At 42.9% G+C, this 19,670-nt stretch overlaps 1 protein-coding gene and 1 non-coding gene across 4 annotated transcripts in view; one reads left to right on the forward strand and one right to left on the reverse strand.

The window, feature by feature from the left end:
• The window catches only part of Dab1 (DAB adaptor protein 1), a 1,123,238-nt gene that overhangs the window by 553,597 nt on the left and 549,971 nt on the right, over positions 1-19,670 (forward strand). The window lies entirely within an intron of this gene.
• LOC115064358 lies at positions 2,006-2,112 on the reverse strand. Its single transcript, XR_003844178.1, has one exon. It is a non-coding gene; the product is annotated as a U6 spliceosomal RNA (small nuclear RNA).

The following is a 19,670-nucleotide window of genomic DNA, read 5'->3' on the forward strand; positions in this document are numbered from 1 at the left end:
CAGAAGCCACCTCACTATGTCCTCAGAAGCCACCTCACTATGTCCTCAGAAGCCACCTCACTATGTCCTCAGAAGCCACCTCACTATGTCCTCAGAAGCCACCTCACTATGTCCTCACATGGTATAACCAGAAGCCACCTCACTATGTCCTCACAGGGTATTTCCTCTTTGCAGACACTGAAAGAGAATAATCATGCTGTTGGTATCCAATTTTTTTCTTAGACACCAGTTCTATAGACTCATAATGCCTCCCGATAGCCTCATTTAACCTTATTACTTTCCTAAGGATGATTTCTAAAAGCTGTCATATTGGCCGTTGGGACTTGTACATAAGAATCTGGGAGAGGGAGCTCAGAGGTTAAGAGAACTTCATGCTCCTTAAGAGAAATCCTTTGGTTCTCAGCACCCACATCAGGCAGCTAACGATGGCCTGAAACTCTAGCTACAGGGATCCAACACCCTCTTCTGGCCTCTGAGGATACCCACATATAGGTGTCATACATGCACACAGACACACACATACACACATACACACACATACTTGCACACATATACATAAACAAAAACTTTTAAAATATTAAATCTATTATAAAACAGAATTTGGGGGAGGATATGACACAGCACAAATTCTTCTGTGACCCCCCACAAAGCCCTGTTCTCATCACCCTCATCTGCTCGAAGCAAACTGTGTTCTATCTAGCTCCTTGTACATATCCAACACAGTCCCACCCCAGTGTCATGGTTTGGATATGCTTCACCCAGGGAGTGGCACTATTTGGAGGTGTGGCCTTGTCAGAGTAGGTGTGGCCTTGTTGGAGTAGGTGTGTCATTGTGTACATGGGCTTTAGGACCCTCACCCTAGCTTCCTTGAAGTCAGTATTCTGCTAGCAGCCTTCAGATGAAGATGTAGAACTCTCAGCTCTACCTGCACCATGCCTGCCTGGACTCAGCCATTCTCCCACCTTGATGATAATGGACTGAGCTTCTGAATTTGTAAACCAGCCCCAATTAAATATTGTCTGTATAAGAGTTGCCTTGGTCATGGTATCTGTTCACATCAATGAAACCCTAACTAAGACACCAGGTATACTGCACTGGCCATGCCTCCACCTGGACACATGCAGGGTTTTTACTCCTATGCCCTTCTGGTGTCAAAAGTAAGTGACATTTCCTGACTATTTTCTCTTTGGCCATCTTATATTAAACAGTACCCTTGCCTCTCCCCAATCCTGCCCAGTATACCTAGTTTTGTTGTCTCTAAAACATTTCTCTTGCCTATCATTTTGCATTTACTAAATTACCCATGGTACTTCACTCTGTTGCAAGAAGAGTGACCTCCAGGAAGGCGAGGGGTTGGGTTTACACCTTTCTTTTTGTAATTATTTTATTGTATATTTTCTTCATTTACATTGCAAATGTTATCCCAAAAGTCCCCTATACCCTCCCCCCACCCTGCTCCCATACCCACTCACTCCCACTTCTTGGCCCTGGTGTTCCCCTGTATGGGGCATATAAAGTGTGCAAGACCAAGGGACCTCTCTTCCCAATGATGGCCGACTAGGCCATCTTCTGCTACATATGCAGCTAGAGACACGAGCTCTGAGGGTAATGGTTAGTTCATATTGTTGTTCCACCTATAGGGTTACAGACCCTTGGGTACTTTAGCTCCTTGGGTACTTTCTCTAGCTCCTACATTGGGGGCCCTGAGGTCCATCCAATAGATGACTCTGAGCATCCACTTCTGTATTTGCCAGGCACTGGCATAGCCTCACATGAAACAGCTATATCAGGGTCCTTTCAGCAAAATCTTGCTGGCATGTGCAGTAGTGTCTGCATTTGGTGGCTGATTATGGGATGGATCCCCGGGTGGGGTAGTCTCTGAATGGTCCATCCTTTCGTCTTAGCTCCAAATTTTGTCTCTGCAATTCCTTCCATGGGTATTTTATTCCCTATTTTAGGGAGGAATGAAGTATCCACATGTTGGTCTTCCTTCTTGATTTTCTTGAAAAATATGGAACGCTTCACGAATTTGCGTGTCATCCTTGAGCAGGGGCCATGCTAATCTTCTCTGTATCGTTCCAAGTTTAGTATATGTGCTGCCGAAGTGAGCACGGGTTTACACCTTTCTTGTTTTCAAGTATTTTGTTGATACACAAATGAAATATAAATAGTTATGTAAACAGTTAACAGAAATTTCTTTCATATTCATTACCATACTTTTCCCTCAAAACCTATCAAGATGTATATTATAATTATATACATGAGGACAGTAAGACTTCTAAGGGATGTATTTTATATATTTCTAAGTTCATTTGCTGAGTTCTTAATGCCAGTAATGGATATGCAAACTTGTTTCTATTTAATCCTTGGAGTAATCTGAAAAGATTATATATTATTATCCCCATTTTAGCACAATGTGACTTCGAAGGGTGCAGTAGGCAGGCCAAGGGAATTGTAATAGAGTGGCAGCCTAGATGTGAACCCTAATCTGACTTAAAAGAGCTTGTTTCTAATCTATGATTATAGTCTGCATTTTTTCCCAGCACACTGCCAGGTGCCAGGTGCTATGGCACTGTGAATTATTATGACATTCTTGTCCTAATTTCAAAGATAAGATCCCTGAGACTCTGAGAGGTCATTGCTTCAGGTCATACTCAACTGACCCAGAAGTCTTTGTGTCCAATGCTAGCATTCTACTCCCTTGAAGAAGCAGGTCTTGAACCTAAAACCTTCTACTGATATAAACTGCCTAAGTTTACCCCAAAGTTCAAGATAGTGCATCCCTGTAACCTTAACTTAATATTTTGTATTCTGATTTCTCAGTGAAATATGAAGTCTGGGCTGACATGGCAAATTGATGTGTCCATTAAAAATATTGACAAATGTTACATGATGCAATTATCTTCAAAAGATTGTACAGTCCCTTCCAGGTTAAGTCAGCTTCTCTGTAACTGTTCTTCTGCTTCCAAGGTACCTAGAAAGATGTATGTGTGTTTTCTGTAGCCCATCCCCGTACCTCTAATGGCATTGCTTAGTTTAGGAGTAGAGATGGGTAATTGAATCTATTTTTCAGGCTTTTCATCAGCAGACCCTATTCTGGGCACATATTATTAGAATTGTGATAGCTAGACATTTCTTTAAAGTAGAGGTTGTTGGGCTGAGCAAGGGAGATTATTAAAAAGGCTTTACAATGGATAAAATATATAGGGCACGTAGATCCTCCCCCATTGCCCCTCCCCTCAGCACAGAGCTCATTCGAACTACCTTGTCAGGTTCCTCCAGCTTGTCTCACTCTCTGCAGCCTGGCCTCACTGTCTGCATTGCTGCCACATACGAGGCTGGTGGTTTTTCAAAGTGTGATCCTAAACCAAGATCAGCATCACCAACATTACCTGTGGACGTTTGACACCTCCAACATTATCACACTCTACCCTTGGCCCACTCAATCTGAGCCTAGGGGTAGAACCTTGCCCTCTGTTCTGACAAGACCCCAGAGGGTTTTCATGCATGATGAAGCTTGAGAATGCTGAATCATGAGAAGGGGCATCTATTTCTCCCCGCTTCTCCTCACAGCCCTGTCGGTGCTAGACGCCATTTGAAGCTCTCAACCCTACTCTTTGTCTGTAGCCACAATTAAAGTAGACAGAACCAGCTCTTGACGTAACTTCTTGCACAGCTTTGAGCTGAGTACTGGCGACAGTATGTTTAACTGTAGAGCGTACAGATAAGATACATTTATGGGTAATTGCCAGCTGCTTTAAGAAAAATCTCATTACTAACCTTTCCCATTTTGATCATATCTTTAGTCTTATCTAATATAGCATAATAAGAACTGCTGTTTAATTGAGTACAATCTATTTGCTTTAAAATTGTTATTAAAAAATCTATTTACTACATTTGAAACAAATAGTACTGCAACTCCTATTAAAGATTGGAGATCCCCAGCCTGTTGAGCATGTATAGCTCCATATTCTTGTTGTTTTATCCCCACCCCAGCCCCCTTATTTTTTCTCTGTAACCTCACACTTCTAAACAACACACTTGTATTGCTGTTTCTCGACTCACTGATTGCAGGCATTATCTCTTGGCTTCCTCTTGCTGGGACCTGGGACATGCTGCCTTCCTGTGCTTTTGTTATCTCCCTGACCCCCATAGCAGTCCACCCTCCTATAGTGTCCTCTGCCTGTCTCTTCCCAGTGCTGAATTCCTTGGGTGAACTGGTAAACTTTGTCGTGGCATCCACCTGTCCCTGCCACTGCATTTCCAACTCCCTTCAAGATGTTCAGTCACTAACAATTTTATTCCCAGGTCAAAGGACACATGGAAATCTCTCATTGGCTGTGGTTGGTCCTGTCTCTGTGTTAACAAAACGTCCCCTTGAACTAGATACACCAAAAGAAAAAAGGTTTTCATGCCAAAAGCAATTTTCTTTTCTGGCTTTTAAGTAACATTTTGTTTTAGTAATGTATCTAACAATTATTATTAGGATAGTTTTACATTTTTATTAAATTCCATAAATTATAACTTTCAGCTGATAGGTCATACTGTATAAATAAAATTTTGTAATTGAAATAAAAAAACAATGCTACATTTTATAAATTCCCGCTGTATTATTCTCTTCCTCTGGGTCTGTGCTAAGAAGGTCTTATGGTCAAGACATTGATACTACCAATAACAGTTTTATAGATATGTAGTTTTCTGAGCTCTTACAGTGACCTAGGATTATCTCAAATATACTACATGTATAAACTGCATTTTCTCTCAACCCCTGTGTTGGTTTATCATGCTGTGTTTTGATAACATCATACAGATAAGGAAGTTGAGTCACAGACAAGTTTAAATAATTTACACCAATTTGACAGCCAGCCATGTAGCACTTCCATAAACGCCCATTATAATAACCTTGTACATGTCATGTGAGGTCTTTTAGAGACTCCGTTATCCTTGAATCTGACACAACTTCAGAAGTTTAGCTATAGAAGGTCCCTAGCCTTCCTAAAACCCTCCATCTCACAGCTGCATGCTAGTTGTTGCAGACTGCTCTCTCAGAAGCCCACGATGAAACCATGCTGAGCACCGCTCTCTTAGACCTCCCTGACAAATCAATCTCTCCTGGTATTGATCCTGCTTAGTCTATCATGGCCCTGAGCCCAAGCTAAGTGGAGATGGGGAGGAAGTAACCTATGCAGAGTCTTTTGACCTTGATGCTGTGGGCTCCTAACTCTCCTTTCTCTGTGTCCTGGCTCATACCTTTGTTCTGTGTCATGTTCACTATGTTTGTATGATTCTATCATAGCTACTCTTATTAACATGTGTGTAGATGCTATTGCATTCATACCATGACTACTTATGCCAATGAAGCAGGAGCTTCTGTGTTCATTTCTTTACTGTCAGTCACAGCGTACTTTCTCAGAGATTCTTGGAACTTGAGTGATGAGTATTCATTCAACAGGAGCTATATGGGTCTTTATAGAGCTGGACTTGCCTAGATGTATAGACTTTGTTACAATTTGTCTTTCCTCATTATTTAAAATATTAAATCCCTGATGTTGCTTAGAAAGTTTAGCTCAAATTTTGTTTCCTTTTAAGTTATAAGAGCAAATCTATGACTATGACTATAGTTAAGAACAGGGAAGTACCCTATAACACTACAGTTTGGTGATTACCTCTCGTTCCTACTCAGTGGATGGCCCAGCACGGTTTGAGTCCAGGGCTCCATTTTTCTATCAGAAATGTTACTAAGAGAAGCAAAACAATTGGCTTAAGTGCAGAAATCTTACAGGGGCCAACACGGAGATTTAATCCCAAGTCTTTGTATTCTGAAGGCAGACAGAGGGATCTTACTGTCTCTTACTGACTTATATGTTACTTTCTTCCTTTTATAGGCATAAACCTCAAGATACCTACCCTGAGGTTAAATAAATGACCTCATTTTTTTTCTCAGCAGAAACCATCACTTAGGTTAGCACGAAGAGACAGTCTTCCTGAGGTGAGGGTTGTCAAATACCTGAATGAGCTCTTGAGGTGGCTTATAAAATTTCCTCTTCCAACATCCTCAAAAAGAATTGAGACAAGGGCTTTTAACATTGACACAGGTTGCCAATGACCTCTCAAGGTGTCCTCAGGCACTGCAAAGCTGCAGAGCTAAAACAGCTCAAGACAATTGAAACCCAGAATCAGTTTCCCTGACATTGGCTCTGTTGGCTGTTCGTTGTCTTATTAATGAAACATTCCGGTGACAAAACTAAGTGACTTTTTCCGATCTCATTGGCGCACCTTTGCAGCCCCAGTATCTGCTATGCCATTATCTTAGCATCCAGGTGGAAGGGATAGCTTAGAAAATTGGAAATAATCTTGGTTGTCTTTCCTCTGTTTGCTTCCTTCATCTTCTTTCTGTTTAATAAGCACAAAGTAAATACAGAACTGATTTTTTTATTCTGAAATGTTATGAACATTAAGCTCTGAGTATTATCATGGGAATGCATTTCATTTGAACTCCAAGGAGCGCTAATGTAATTTTTTTTCAAGAGAGAAAAAAACAAATTCAAGTTTTATAATGCTGTGACAGTTTCTCTCAGCTGCATTGAATCTAGAAGACTTCCCCTTGGGGCAATATCCATATGGAGCAATGACTTTGAAGAATTTGGAGAGCTAAAACCTGAAAAAGTAAGGACCATTCCAAAGTATTTGTGGCTGATTGTGTAAATTTCTATCATAAATCAACCACTTGCTATATGCTACACATCTGTGGGCTCTAGACATGAGTTCCTGTATACAGGGCTAATGGAAAGTCCCTAAAATCCTCCTTTGCAGATAGCCAGTAGCAATTCAGAGCACATAAGTGTTTTGTCCTGAGTCATCCAACCAATGTCTGACAACATTGGGCTTTGGACCAGGGCTTCGTAATTCCAACTCTCAGACTCTGGCAACTATAACACATTTCAAAATTGGTACAGTGGCCAGGACCCTTGGCTCATCTGCCTCTCCTAGATGTGGGCAGTCTCACTAAGTCTGGGCTTACATTTGGTCAATCTTTTGGGGTTTTGTTTTTATCTTGGTTGCCTGCCAGCATTCTCTTTGCTGGGCTTCATGTGGCTGTTCAGTTTGTTTCTTCAAAGGAATTCTGGCATAGTCCATTGTATTAGTCAGGGTTCTCTAGAGTCACAGAACTTACAGATAGTCTCTATATAGTAAAGGAATTTATTCATCACTTACAGTCTGCAGTCCAAATCCCAACAATGGTTCAGTAGTAGCTGTGAATGGAAGTCCAAGGATCTAGCAGTTGCTGAGTCCCACACGGCGAGAAGGCGAGAGAGCGAGAGCCAGACTCCCTTCTTCCAATGTCCTTATATGGTCCCCAGCAGAAGGTGTAGCCCGGATTAAAGGTGTGGTGGCACACACCTTTAATCCCAGATGATCTTGGACTAGGAGATCTCCCTGTCTTAATCTTCTGGATTCAATCACCACTGTGTCTCAAGATCTCCATACAAGATCCAGATCAGAAACTTCTATCTCCCAGTCTCCAGATTAGGTTCACTGGTGAGCCTTCCAATTCTGGATTGTAGTTCATTTCAAATATAGTCAAGTTGACAACCAGGAATAGCCACTACATCCATCCTTACTTCACCACTCACCCATTTGCTGTGTTCAATCTACCTTCCCATTGAGCTGAGAATTTGAAGGTGGCTTCCTAATTGATGAGTTTCTTGTCTGAGGGACAGACAATATTGAACAATAGAGAAAGTGACATATAGAGACTGGGGGGGGGAGGAAGATTACACTATTATTGTGTGACAGAGAGGAGAAGACAGTCTCTTATGGGAGTTTAACAGTTAATTTTGCTTACAAAAATTTGGGAGACCTTCTAGAGGAGATAGAACTGGAGACAGATTTTAAGGATGTTTGTATTGACCTGAACTGTGTTTCCTCTAAATGAATACTGATGCCTTAACTCCAGTACCTAGAAACCTGACTGCATTTGGAGATTGGATCTTGAAAGTAGTAATTAAGTAATGTGAATGAGTTGATGTGGGTACACTCTGGTCCAGTCTGACTGGTCAACATCTAGACACTTCAGGAAACACTGGAGTGGCACACATGAGGAAGGACATAAAGAACACAAGATGGCAGCGGTCATCTTCATGCCAAAGAGAAAGACCTCAGAAGATACCAGGCCTTTTGACATTTTGGTCCTGAAGTGGACTACCTACCTACCTACCAACTTTCAGAAAATACACTTCTGTGCCAAAAACCACACAGCCTATGGTCTTTCTTCACGGAAGAAATAGCAAACACGTGTAATGTGTCTCAAACCTTTTCTCCCTTGGTCCCTTAGTCTGCCTGAGCCCCTGCACGGTCCTCCCTTGACACCTGTCACTCATGTCTCTGTCCTCCCCCCCTTCCATGGAGCATTAGCGCATGCGTGCAGACTTGTTCTGTTCCTCTCATTAATGTAAGGAGTCAAGTTTTCATCTGCGTGCCTCAGCCAGGGGTCACATGGAATGCACATCAGTTTATAAATATTGATACTGGCAGGGCACAAATAGCTCCTGGCCATTTATAAGAAATATATGTGTTTTTGGCATATTCTCTATAATCTTTCCTTAAATAAGCTCAGAATTTCTACAATAGTTGACAGCAAATGTGTCACTTTCGTGCCATGTACTAGAGAGTGGGGAACTGTTTGTAAGGATTGTAAGTGCATCTGAGATTTAATTACTTACATAATTTTATGCATTTTTATACATTTATGCCTTTAATCAAAGACTTGAAATTTGAAAGAACCGTAAGAACTCAGCGAGCACAGAAAACTGCCAAGGAGCCAAGTAAGGGGAGATCAACTAGACTGCTAATTAAGTTAATATGTGTTCAGTGCTGGGAACGCGCTGAGTCCAGGCTATGCACAGTGTTAGTGGGATATTTAATTATTGCTTTGAGAGAAAAGTAGAACTCTCCAAAGCACAAAAATTCTTGGAAAATGTTGAACAAAGATAGCAAAAGCTGGAAATGAGAAGAATCAAACTTTGGAAACTGCTTTGATAAAAAAACGGCAAATGAAATAGAAAATAAACTCTAACATGTGGGAAACAAGTAAGAAATGAAGGTTTTTAAATGTGAGTCATAACAGGAGATGTTCATAGTGAGTAACACAGGCCCTACAGTGCTCAGCAGCATACACATGCACACACACACACACACACACACACACACACACACACGTGTATGAGAGAGGGGGTAAGGGGTAGGAGGAGGGGGAAGAAGGGGACGGGGAAAGGGGGAGGAAGAGGGAGAGGGAGGGAAGAAGGGAGCGCGAGCACCTTTCTGCACATGCACACACATATATGCACAGGCATGAGTATGCACACATCCAAGGGGTTATTACAAAGGTCATATATGCCCAAATGACATGTTTTGTTTTGTTTTGTTTTGTTTAATGTGTCTTGATTTACCTGTTTCTCCCTCAGCAGAAAATGAGATTCCTAGAGAGAGAGCTTGGCTCACATCTCACTTGCTCTGGTATTCTCTGGGTGTACTGCTCTGATACCAAGTGGCTACTCGGTGAATGGGTGACAAATGGGACAATGAAAAGATCAATGGGAGATCATGACTGCAGTCACAAATAAACAGGAAAGTGGGTAGGACCTCACTGGGATGCTCCCAGTGGCTGCCACATGTCTGGCGGCATCTGAGCTGTCCACTCCCTTGTGTCTTCTGATGGTGGCTTCTATCTGACCTCTAAAATGAATAGTTGGCACGTGTATGTCGCACAACATACTGTACAAATGCTTCCTTACCTGTCATTGTATTGACATTGAACTTAAACTATGCCTGAAGTGGTAGGCAAAGCCAAAGCTATTTTATCTCCTTGTACAAGTAAGGAATCTGAAACTCAGAGAGATGGCTTCTTGCTCAAGGTCACACGCAGTGTATATTAGGCAGATTTGGGACCTAGTCCCAAATTATCTCTTTCCAAAACAGACGTGCTTTCACGTCACCGTTGGCTTTGGAACAGAGGAGATTACGGATATATATTCATTCATGGGCAAGTCATAAAAGCCTTGCCCTGGAGCAAACAGGTGAATGTGGGTTATTCCGTTTCATATCAAAAGATCCAAGAAGCTTGGCTGCAGAAGAACCTTTGGCCCAGACAAAGCTTGAAAACCAAAGAACAAGGTTGCCAAGGCCGGGGGAAGATCAGCTTAAGGGAGCAAGCAGTCAGTGGTGAATTCCTCTGTCCACTACTTCTTGTTCTACTGAGGCCCTTAACAGCTTTGGGTAATTTCCACGTGCACTCGGTCTGGTCATCTACTTTACTGAGCCAACATGTTAACCTCATCTGGAAATACCTTTGTTTTAGTTTGAATGTGAACTATCCCTCATAAGCTCCTGTGTCAGAATGCTTAGCCCCCATTTGGAAGTGCTGTTTGGAAAAATTGCTGCATGTTGCCTCCCTATGGGCTGGAATGTTGCCCACTGTGGGAGAAAGTGGGTCACTGGGCACGGGCCCTGAGGTTTTATAGCTCAGCCTCATTTTCTGTTACCTTTCTGCTTCTCAATCGCATACATCATGTGACCTGAAGCCTTCTGTTCCTGCTTCAGTGCCACCTTGGCCATGAAAGGTGATATCACCTTTTAGCTGTAAACCAAAAGAGCCCATCTTCTTTAAGTTGCTTCTTGTCAGGTAATGTGATCACAGCAAAGAAAAAAAGCAACTAATGCATGTCACCTTTAAGGACCTACAGAAAGGTGTTTAACCCAGGCCCCTAGGCCAGTCAAGGTCAAACGAAGATTATCTCACAGGATATGGGAGTGTTTATGTTCTCTCAAAAGTTATATACTGGACATAAACTAAAAGAAAGAAAATGGAAATTGATATGATGAAATTTTAATCTCCTAAGGCAAAGTCATTTGAAAGCTGTTACGTCACAAGAGTGAAGGACACATGAATAGGTTCAGTGTCTTTATAGAAGAGGCTCAGAGAGCTGCCTGACCCTCAACCCAGCAAGGAAACAACAAAAGATGGGCACCTGTAAATAGGAAGCCTACATTTAGTGGACACCTAAGCTGGCCATGCCTGGATCTTAGGGTTCTCTGCCTCAAAACGGTACTCATGCACCACTGTTGTTGGTAAGCATCCACTAAGAAACACTAAGGCAAAGGGGACTTTTCACCCTGGCTGCTCCCCCTGCATGGCTCTGTTTGGGGCAGTTTCCCTCACTGCCATGCCCTGGCACTAATAAGCTTGTAGTTACATCTCTGGACTTCCAAGCGCCTTCGTATCTACAGTATCTTCAGGCCTACATATTTTAACCACCACTACCCTCTTCTGTGGTGAGGATGACCATTCACTAATAATAGGTGCAGAAACTTCAGTTAACCAGAGCTTATGATCCATAAAACACAGCTAGCAAAGCAAATATCTCACAGCCCTCATATTTAAGGGCACAGGAAAGGGGGCTTCAGTCACTTCTTCATTAGAAACCTTCTCTGGTTCCTTGCTACTCCACACATACAACCTTCTGAACACTGCCCCAGGAAGCGCTTGCCCAGAACACACCCAGCATGGAGCTCTCACTGCTTTAAGGCAAGGAAACGGGGAATAGAATACTGAGCTTCATATGAAGTTAAATAGTCTATTTTCAACTCCTATACTTCCTTCTAAATATTTAGCATACTACATTTGGTGTTTAATGTCACTTCTTTCATAAGATTATCGTGCTGAAAGACAGTGTTTCTGTAGGTTCCCTTTCTTAGGGAAATAATCCCCCTGAACCAGCATTTTGGTTTGGTTATATTTTTTAAACTGTTGATGAGATTCTGAAAGGGAGGTTTTCATTCTGGGCTGAACTGACTAAAACCATGGGAGCTGTAAGTTCTCTTCTGGCACCCCCCCCCCCTCTGAATTCTCTGTCTCCTCCAATCCAGCAGCCCTGGCTTATTCTCTTCATCACCCCAGCCCCTCTACACTAGATAATATCTTTTTGTTTACCCTGTAGATTCCTCTGCCTGGATGCCATGTTTTCGCCCTTCGCATATACCTTGAAGATGCAGAATTTTGACCTCTCTCTGATTTTCAAGGCAGAGCTGACCCATTCTCCCCTGGGTGATGACCAATCTGCATTGTCACATTACCATGAGACCTTGGCTCCACAAGGGCCCCATGACTCTTTTCTTTAAAAACAAACAAACCAACCAATAAAAACAAAACAAAAACATTCCTATCTAATGTAAACCCAGTGAATGAACTGGTACAGAAGGAACATGGAAAGGTTATGCAAGGGATGAGAGGAAACGATGGAAAGGAAAATATGGAGACATGCAATTGAGATAGAAATTAAACACAGGGGGAAAGATCTGAACCATGGATACAAGAAGAAGGGGAAAGAGGGAAAAGAAAAAGAGAGCATAAAGCAGAGGAGAACAATAGAGATGAAGGAGAGGGGCGGGGCCAAGGAGGGGGGGGCGAGGGAACAGCAGGACCAAAGGTTCTCTGGAGCACAGAATTCCTAGAGCCAGGAGTGCCAAGACTTCATGGTCTAGAGTGTTTCAAAGCTGCCTTCTAGAGGAAAAATGCTCCTCCCTCATCATCGATCATTACCACAGTCCAGGGGCTTTGGCCTGGGGTCCATTTCTCATCCAATAATCACTCAGAAGCATTTGTAGCACATTATATTTTGATAGTCAGTATCTCTGTAATTTTCCAGCATAAAGTCTTTCAAGTACAGAAATAATAGAATACACATTTAACCTTAGAAATGGTCATTTAGAGAGAGCAGAAACTATTGTTTTTTCTAGAGTATAGAACCAAAGTAGTGTATGTAGGAATACTGCTGCGGGATCTGTAGAATGGCAGTTCTTGACTAGCTTAGCTCAAATTTAAGAGGGTTCTTTTTAAAGTATATTTTTTTTCATTAGTGAATCTTTCTAGAAATCGCACTCAATAATGGAATTCTATCTTCTATGATGTCATTCTTTTTCTAAGTTCCGATTTATTCAGCAGTGCTGGGTATACTGTTAAGAGCACCTTTGCAGAGGGGGAAAGAACGTCTTTGGGCAGGAGAAATAAATGGCTTGCCACTTAAAATCACTTGCTGTTCTTACAGAGGGACTGGAGTTTGGTTTTCAACACTTATATGGAGTAGCTCAAAAAAGCCTCTATGAGTACCTGCACACATGAACACACACACACACACACACACACACACACACACACACACTTTGAAAAGAATGCCTTTTAGTGCAAAGGCATGGTGTCATTTCAAGCTAGATGTAATCATCTGAACTTGAAGGATGCTAAGACTCTTCTTGAGAACATTGCATATTCCTGGACTCAGGAATGCAGAAATGTTTCACTTCTTTTGATCAATCCTCTTTCCTCCTTATGGGCAAGTCTGTTCTGAAAGTTTCAGTTACTAGGAGATCATATGGCTAAATTTCCTCCTCATGCTGACATTCAAAGCCCATGAATGAGCCTGCTGGCTCTATGGACTCTACCCTTCAATATTGAAAAGATAAAAGGGCATAGAAGCCATAGTTCATTGAGTTCCCACTATGTACCAAGCAATTTCATGAAACCTTCCGTTAATGCCTAACAAATATTCGTATGGTCACAATTGTTCTTCCTGATTGCTGTTGTGGAAGGAGAGCTTGCAAGAGGCTGAACAGTTTGCCTTAGGTCCCCAAGAGCCTCTCTAAGCATTTACCTGCCATACAGTACAGGAAAGGCAAAGCCGGCTTCCCTAGAAGAGTGTTGCCCTTGTCTCTTTGGTTACTTAAAGACCTGCAATCCACTGAGTGATGGAGAGCATTGTGCTTAGTACATATCTTTTACTCTGTCATTTACACTTCACCTCAGACCTTGGGAGGAAGCACCATCTAAGACCTCTCCTTATATCTCCTATACTCCAGGGCATAGATCATTTTGGCTTCTGGCAATAGACAATAATAAGCCAATACTCTGAGGTGGGCTGGAATTGGAAAATGTAGACTCAGCTTAAGGACATTCTGCTTCGAGCTGCTTTGATACACTTCTAAGTCTATTTGCAAGTCAAGTATATTCCCCTGCCTCAATTTCTTTCTCTAGCTCTGAAAGATAGGGTAGTGCCTATACCATGTGCAATTCAGCCTGTAGAGTCCAGCAACATCCTTCATATTCTTATTTTAAGACAGTAACGTTGATTCTCCTAGATCTGATATCCAAACCCATCCATCCCACTTTCCTGCAGCTTTTAAAGCAGCTACATGCAGTGCTCATGTTATTACAAGACCCCTAATTGTTATTAATTGCCATTGGAGGTGATAATAATTAACACACTATAAAGAAGTGCTAGCCCACCATCCCCAGTACATAGATTTAACCCACGCTCATCTAAGGAGATTAACAGACTCAATAGAGACCTTCCATCCATCCATAGTGCAAGAGAGGAAGGGGCTATCTTCATTCTGGCTACCCTGGAAGCCTTGGGTGATGCCTGCCTTCCTGGGGAGCTCCCTGCCATGGGCCATGTTTCCTAGAGCTTCCTCTCAGCTTCGCTGGCTCCCTGCTGCCAAGCTACTTCGCTTGATCAGAGCAGCAGGCTCATTTGATGACATACCAGCATGGGCTTCAAACACCAATTACCACTCCAGGAATGACAAATATGAAGGGGGAGAAGCAGCAATGATCATTTAATAAATTAATTATGAAGACAAATGGCCCTTACATAAATCACCTTCCCTCATCATTTGAAAAACAAAAAAACAAAAAAAACAAACAAAAAAAACAACAACAACAAACAAAAACCCTGCTCTCTCAGATACATAAACAACAAGGTTAAGTTTACAATCTTGAAAGCACAGCCTGTGGGTGGTGTTCAGAAGAGTTGGAGGGAGCCCCGTGGCCTCCTACCAGGGTCTGTGGTGTGATTCCCTACAATAAGAAGAGTCACTGGTTCAGTTCTGTGGGCTCTTGGCACTGTGGGATGCTGCAGGAAAGAAAGAAACATGTGACTTTCGTATCCTGTGGAAACTTTTCATAAGTAACCCCCTCCCCAATAGTTCCCTAACAACTCTATAATGGCTTATGCTCAGAAAGCAAGGACGGGAGGGAGATAACTATGATATGCAGTGAGAAATCACTGCCTAAGTACTAGGTAGGGGTTCTGTTACATGCTTCGCAGAGCAGATGTCCTCTGGCCTTTTTGAAAGTGTACGAGGATGGTGACTGAGCAGCAGAAGACTTACCCGCATCAGCCTGGGTTTCAGATGCTTCCTGCACAAGTCCTCGATGGACCAAACTACTCTGTGAGCTTGGTCATGTTACTGACCTTCTCTGGCTCCTCGTTCCCTTGACCAGAAAAAACGGAGACGGTGATACTAGCCATGATATGGTGTTGTATTGATGGAGGCAAACAGTTTGTGGTGAATGCTACTCAAAAATACTTTAGTTTTTAGTTATTATTTCCCACCCTCCCCATGGAAGAGGCCCACATCCAGGGTTAGATCTCACCTACAGACATACGGCTAATAGTGTAGTCTTGATACAAAGTTCCACTCTCCCGCCCATGTCTAGCCTCTAGGATTTCCCATGTGAGTGAGCATTGCTGAAGTCTGCAGGACTTTACGGGAGGTGGGGAGAGGGAGGATGCCTTGCATACCCTTGTCTGTTTCATCCCAAAGGAGAGCCAGGGGCAGGAGCTCCCTCTTCTTCTTTGCCAGCTGTACACCTCTGGATAACAGGAAAATGTAATACTCCCAAATATATCATTGAAACTGCAGGAGTGCTGTTTCTCAAGTGGATGATAAACTTGCATAGTCACTTTTCACCCCTTTGCTTCCTGAGTGTTGATACCTGCCTCCTCGCCTCTCCTATCATCTGTCCTCTATTGCTTCCCATACTTGGATCAGCTGGAGGACTGCTAAAGACATTTAAGATTTTTGCCTCCAGTCAAGATTACTGGTAGACTTCAGCTGGGTCTTGTTCGGTGTTTATGTCTCCACATACAAATAGCTTAAGGAAAATGCGTGCATAACACAGACGATGGTCAAACTTCTGGCCAGTAAGTGAATGTCTCCCTAAAGAAATGCATGGGAGCCAACTATGTGTCTGGTGAGGGCCTTGAGGGTGAAGTCATGCAAAGGAGGATGCGTTTTAATCTTGGAAATGGGGTGTGATTGTATTAGGTGAGCCACAAGCTACCTGCACTGAGAACCCACTCACTACCAAGGATGCAGGCCCTCTCCATTGAGTAGATGTTGTGAATGATGAGTGCAGTCCAGCAGGCATGGGGTGGTGCTATCAAATACCATTATCCTTCTGTGAAAGAGCCAGAAGAGTCTTTGAGTCTGTCCCCCATTTGAGCCTCCCCATTCAAAACCTTCTCAGGGATAACTTCCACTACCCCTGAGCAGAAATGCGAAGACCTGATTCTGAAGACCTAGTTTTTTTCAAGGCCAGTCTTTTCCTCTTCAGGATTAACATACAGAGATGTGCCCCATCCCCAAAAAATCTGTGTTACATACTGAGATGCACAAGCTTAAGCACAGAAGTACTCACAAGCTGAAGGTCATACATTTTCTCTCTCCTTCATACATATAAGCATATTCTTAATCTATAGCCTGCACCACCACCAACACACACACACATACACACACACATACACACACACACACACACACACACACAGGTCTTTAAGCCCCAGCTAAAAGGTGTGTTTGAAAAAAATAGGACAGTGTGCAAATTGTCTCAAAGCAAGAAAGAGGCTTTGAGAACAAGAGTGTTGGCTTCTGTCACTGCAGGTATGCCTGCCCAGCTGATTATGCACACAGTAGGTGCATCTGTTCGACTTCCAGGTTTCTAGAGGAACCAAAACTGACTTCCCCCTCCCCTCTGGTTCTGCACTGTCCTCTCTGCTCCCTTCCACTGTTGTTTCTAAAAGGACAGCCACCTACCTTGTGTTTCCCTCACGCCCAGTCCTATGTGCCATTCTACAAGAAACTCATAAAGATGGGGTCATGTTGTTGCATGCATGATGGAAGCAAGGAAAGGGCGAACATCCTAAGAGGTCTAAAACCTTCCTATGTTCAGAGCCTGGCTTTTGTAGAGACAAGGAGGCACTGAGGGACTATACTAAACCTCATTCATTCGTTTATGTTGCTTAACTGAAAGTGTGCTTTGATCCCCATCCCTTGCCCTTACTCTCACTCCCTGGGATTGCTAATCACTGAACTCTTGAGGTATATCCCATTTGTGTGTGTGTGTGTGTGTGTGTGTGTGTGTGTAAATAGTGATGTTCACCCAATCATTAGTGATATTACTATGTTTCAATATTAATTTCAAATGTAGCTGCCAATTCATTGAGCCTTGAAGTCAAGTCTGCATGGTTGGGGGCCATGTGTCTTGTCTAACCTATTAATATGGGATGAGTCAGATTCTCCACCCACCCATCTGGCAAGGGCTTTAGAAGACACTAGATTGTAACATGTCTTGCTTGCTTTTTATCAACTCCACACAAAACTAGACATATCTAGGAAGAGGGAACTTCAACTGAGGAAATCCCTCCATCATATTGCCTGTAGATAAAGCCTATGGGAGTAAGTACTTTCTTGATCTATGATTGATGTGGGAAGGCCCAGTCCACTGTGGGCATTGCCATTTCTGAGCTGATTGCCCTGGGAAGAATAAGAAAGCAAGCCGAGCTATCCAGGAGAAGCGAGCTGGTGAGCAGAGCTCCCATATGGCTTCTGCTTCAGCTTCTGCCTTTGGGTCTCTGTCCTACCTTCCACAATGATAAGCTTGGAAATTAAGATTCAATAAACCCTGTCCTCCCCATGTTTCTTTTGGTCATAGTCTATCACAGCAATAAAAACCCACAACAGGCCATCTACACTGCCATCTCTGGGCCCTGGGTAGAAAAAAAGGATCTCTAGCATGAAGACCTCATCTTCCTCTTCTCCTGTAAGATGCCACTCATCAAAGCCGGTGGGACTGGGTCTTTGATCTTTCATCAGAGGGAGAACCCCTAGGGTCACACTTTGTTAGCCCTGAAACCTGCACTTATGGGGGTTACCACTTCTCTGGCTGAGCACAGCAGATAGTAACAAAGTCAAAGAGGAAGTAGAGGTAAGGTTTCTGAAACCCCTCCCACCCCTCTAGTCATTGTCCATGTCACCGGATATCCTGTGCTCTGATAGTCTCCAAACGGCTCACTCTCTGGCTCTGGTTTAGGCTACATTCACACACTCTTCGGCAGACATGTTTTACTCCGGCTCCCATAGACCTCTTTCTTTTTGAAGCGTGCTCTGTGTTCAACAGGATTGTCCTTCCAGGCCACAAATGGAATCATGAGAAATTCTGTCCTAGTTTCTCTGTGTCTGTGAGGCTCTGCTCTTTGTTCTTTTACTCATGAGTGATTCAGACAATGATGCTGCTCACCTTTAACCCCAGCACTCAGGAGGCAGAGGCAGGCAGATCTCGGAGTTTAAGGACAGCCTGGTCTACTGAGCAAGCTCCAGGTCAGGACACCCAGGGCTACACAGAGAAACCCTGTCTTGAAAACAACAAACAAACAAGCAAGCAAGCAAAGGAATGATTCACAGAGCTGTGGTTAGGCTGAAGAGGTAAATAATAGGCGTAGTGCAGCATTGGCTCACGAAAGCCCTTATAGCACTCAGCAAACAACAAACAAACAAACAAACAAACAAAACAACTTCACCCTCTCCATCTTCACCACATAGGACTTCCCCTGGCAAGTTTTGCAACTTGTTCTGTAGGATGCTCCATGAAGAAAGGGGCTCTGGTGCTCTTCATCACATTTCTGTTGTAAGTGGTATTAGCACGGTATGGGTGGTGGTGGTGGTATAACTAGGAAGTTATGCAGTAAAAGGAAATCACTTCAACTCATTTTGTCCCATTGTAATGGACAAAATGAGTAGGTTGGTAACAGCAAGCATTATGTAGCATCTCCTACCTGTACCTCACATGCCCAGTAATCTTCTTGTCCACCATATCAGATGCCCATGGTAACCATGACATAAAAATATTAAGCAGAATATGCCAGAAATAAACAATTCCCAAGTTTAAAAATCATGTGCCATTCTGACTAGGATAATGAGACCGGTACCATTCCACTTTGTTTTCCCAGGACATGGTGGTTCAATATATCTATTCTGTATATGCTATGCTCCCATTAATCATGTAGTAGCCATTTCCATCATCACACTGTCTGTCATGGTGTAACAGTTCTTGCATTCAAGATACCTTTTCATAGTAGCCTAAGGCTAAAATAGAATGTTCACATCACTCATGTCACTTCATCCAATCCTGAAGTTGTTGCATCATCTCACATCATTACAGAAAGAGGAGGGCAGGTGCAGGACAATAGGATGTAGAGAGAGAGGAAATCCTAGTCACGTAACCTTTATTGCAATTGATTGCTTCCTTTGCTTTAGTTTATTCTATCTGTCTATCTATCTGCTTGTCTGTCTGTCTATCTCACTAGATAGAACCCAGGCCTTTACCCAAGCTAACAAATCACTCCACCACTGAATTATACCTCCAGCCTTGTTAACCTATTCCTAAATTATAAGCTGTAATGGTTTGTATATTCTTGGACCAGGGAGTGGCACCATCTGGAGGTGTGGCCTGGTTGGAATAGGTGTGACCTGGTTGGAGTAGGTGTGTCACTGTGGGT

The sequence above is a fragment of the Mus pahari genome, chromosome 6 (assembly GCF_900095145.1).
Source record: "Mus pahari chromosome 6, PAHARI_EIJ_v1.1, whole genome shotgun sequence".
NCBI lineage: Eukaryota > Metazoa > Chordata > Mammalia > Rodentia > Muridae > Mus > Mus pahari.